The sequence below is a fragment of the Propithecus coquereli genome, unplaced genomic scaffold (assembly GCF_000956105.1).
Source record: "Propithecus coquereli isolate 6110/MARCELLA unplaced genomic scaffold, Pcoq_1.0 Scaffold156, whole genome shotgun sequence".
Lineage (NCBI taxonomy): Eukaryota > Metazoa > Chordata > Mammalia > Primates > Indriidae > Propithecus > Propithecus coquereli.
In genome coordinates, this window is record NW_012140080.1 from 267,288 (window position 1) to 271,091 (window position 3,804).

Genomic DNA, 3,804 nt, shown 5'->3' on the forward strand with positions numbered 1-3,804 from the left:
TCCAAAAATAGAATAATTTGAGTATCAAAAGACTACAACTGGTAGAAACACATTAAATACGTGAAGCTAGGAGTTCATTATTCTGTTTCAGAAGAGTGAGAATGGGGCCCCAGTCTCTTCTTGCTTGCAGGGTTTCAGCTGAGAAATCTGGAGTTATTCTGATGGGCTTTCCTTTGTATGTTACTTGTTTCTTTCGCCTTACAGCTTGTAGAAGGGCCTCTTTAGTGGATATTTTGGTCAATCTGATGACTGCATGATGTGGTGTCTTCCTATTTGCATTGAATCTCCCTGGGGTCCGTTGAGCTTCTTGTACCTGTATATCTAGATTTTTAGCAAGGCCTGGAAAATTCTCCTCTATTAATTCTTCAAATAGCTTTTCCAGCCCTTGAGTGTTTTCTTCTTCACCTTCTGGAACCCCTATCACCCTCAGGTTTGGTTTTTTCACATAATCCCACATTTCTTGTAGGCTTATTTCTTTTCTCTTAATTTTCTGCTCGATTTCTGTGACTGACTTATTTAACTGGAAGGAGTTGTCTTCAATCTCTGAGATTCTTTCTTCTGTTTGATCTACCCTGTTCTTGAGGCTTTCCACAGTGTTTTGTAGTTCCCTGAATAAGTCCTTCATTTCCAGGACATCGGTTTGATTTTTCTTTAATATTTCAATTTCTTTAGTGAATTTTTCTTCCAAGTCCTGGATTTTTTGTGTGGTTTCTTTGTGTTAGTTATCCATTTTTTCTTGGATATCATTCAGTTTTCTTACAATCCATGTTTGAAATTCTTCTTCTGTCATTTTAGTGTTCTGAGTTTGGTTAATGTCCATTGCTGGGGAGCTGTTGTTCCTCTTTGGGGGTGTGCTTTCCGTTTGAGTCTTCATACTTCCAGAGTTCTTTCGCTGGTTCCTTCCCATCTGGATCAGTTGTTCCTTCTTGCCTTTAGATTTTCGTTTGGATAATGACATGCCCTGTTTAGTCTCTGAGCCAGTAGGTGGTGTTTGTGGGTGTGATTTGACAATGCCCTTTATGATGAATCAGTAGATGCAGTAAAAGGGTGTGCAGGATGACCTCCCTGTCAGTAGGTGGCACTTGCAGGGAGGAGTGAGCTGTGGTGCTGTTTTTGGGTCCTGTAGCTAGCTCTTATTCCTCTGGAGAGGCCCTCTTGTGCCTCGGGTGGTGGGTGGGGCCCTGGGATTTCCAGGTGTGTCCTTATTCTCCACCTCAGTGGGGGCAGGACCCGGAGTGAGTCTGGGTGGGGCTGCGTTGGGTAAGCCTGCCCTCAGGCTCCACAACTGCTGTCAGCAGGGGTCAAAGGTCTGCTCTTTGTTTCTGTGCAGAGCTGCTGGGAGGGGCTGAAATGGCTCCACTCAGCTGAAAGTCTGGGCTTGGGGGGTGGGGCTGTCCAAGACCCGCACTCTGGAGCAGGTCTCGCTGACCTCTCCCAGGCCTCTGCCAGCAAGTGGGACCTCAGGCCGATGGATCCCCCCTGGCTGTGACATGGGTCAGGAGTTTCCTTACCCAGGATCGTAGCCTGAGCTGGGTGCACAGCCCTCCCTTAGGAGGAGGGTTGCTGGTCAGGCTCGCTGATCTGCCCCTGAAGGCACACACTCCTCAGTAGGCTCTTTCACAGATCTCTCCTCCGTGCCCTAGGGCAGTGTGATCGTGACCCGGGGTGCACGGGGTCTGGTCTGCAGACCTGTCCCCTGGACCCTGGAGATCAATCCCTTACCCTGCCAGGGGGAGGGGTGCTGGTCTTGAAACACCTACAGGGCGCCCAAGCTGGATCAATTTCACTCCACCTCAGGATTTGCCCCGCTATCCTGGAGTCCCCAGGCAAGTAGCACCTGGGAGGGCTGGCGGGTAGGGAACTCGCAGTCTGAGTGCCCCTCAGTCTGTTGTAGGACCCCAAAAGGAAAGGTCCCGTTCCTTGGAGATGCCTCCGTGTGATGGCTAAATTGTCTCTCTGGGTACGCACGGGTAGGGAGGGGGAAGGAGAGAATGGAGTAGTATGGCGTCTGCCGCTAGGCTCAGGTCTGCGCCCGGGGAGGTGCCCCGAGGGGGCTGGGAGCCCGGCGCTGAGTCTGCAAGAGGCCACTGCTCACTGGCGGCAGCCGTCTCTGGGCTGGTGTCGGCAGGTCTCTCCAGCCGCTCAGGAGCCACCCGCAGTCCGAGATGCAAGGGAGGGGAAGTTAACCACTCCACCTACCCTTGTCGCTGGTCTCCAAGCCTCTCCGGACCTTTCTCCTTCCAGTTCTCCTCCGCAACGTCTTCCCGTGGAATCTCCTGTAGTTTCAGGCACCCTTCCTTCCCACCCTCACCCGATCTATGTTTCTCTGCTCACTTATTTTTTTCTTTTTCTTCTAAAATTCGTCTTTTTTGCAGAGACACTCTGACTGGCGGCTTTTCTCGTCCACCATCTTGGCTCCTCCTCCTAGGAGTTCATAGTGATATTCAAAAAAGAAAAACAAATAGAGAAATTCAATCGACATCCCTTTTACTGTCCCACCCCCTCCTCCTAGCCAATTCCAGTTCCTGGTAACCACCATTCTACTCTCTGCTTCTGTGAGTTTGACTTTTTTAGATTCTACATATAAGTGAAATCATACAGTACAGTCATCCCTCGGTATATGTGCAGGATCGATCCAAGGACCCTTGAAGATAACAAAATCTTTGGATGCTCAGGTCCCTTATATAAAATGGTGTAGTGTTCGCATATAACCTGCACACATCCTCCTATATACTTCAAATCATCTCCAGATTACTCATAGTACCTAATACAATGCCTACATGTCACTTCATTTGTGTGAATTCAACATATTATTTGGCACAGTGTGGCAAATTAAAATTTTGCTTTTTGGAACTTGTGGAATATTTTTTTCTTCTAAAACATTTTTAATCTGTGGTTGGCTGAATCCGTGAATGCAGAAGCCATGGATTTGGAGAGCTAACTGTATTTGTCTTTCTGTGCCTGGACTATTTCACTTAGCATATATCCTCCAGGTTTATCCATGTTGTTGCAAATGACAGGCTTTCCTTCCTTTTTAAGGCTGAGTAATATTCCACTGTGTACATACACCACGTTTTCTTTATCCATTCATCCACTGATGGACACTCAAGTTGATTCCTTATTTGGCTATTGCGAATAACAATACAATGAACATGGGAGTGCAGGTGTATCTTTGACATATTGATTGCAATTCCTTTGGATATACACTCAGTGGTGGGGTTGCCAAATCATATGGTAGTTATATTTTTAATTTTTTGAGGAACCTCCATACTGTTTTCCATAATGGCTGTACTAATTTACATTCTCCCCAATAGTGTACAAGGGTTTCCTTTTCTCCAGATCCTTGCCAACACTTATCTTTTGTTTTTTTGAGAAAAGCCATTCTTACAGGTGTGAGGTGATATCTCATAGTGGTTTTAATTAGGCAATAATAATTTTTGATTGCTTCCTTGCTTTCTGGCACAATAAGATGTCCCAAGCTCAGTTGGTACACTTCCTAGAATTAGACTTTATCCAAAAAGTCCTGAGTCCTTTTAGTGTGGAATAGTGTGCTCATTGCTACTGGGTTATCATTGCTTTTTGGCCTTCCCAGTGGACTGAGCTAGAAAATATGTAGTTTTTTCTTTTTTTTTTTTTTTGAGACAGAGTCTCATTCTCTTGCCTGGGCTAGAGTGCTGTCGCATCAACCTAGCTCACAGCAACCTCAAACTCCTGGGCTCAAGTGATCCTCGTGTGCCACCATGTCCGGTTAATTTTTTCTATTTTTAGTTGTTTGGCTAATTTCTTTCCATTTATAGTAGAGAC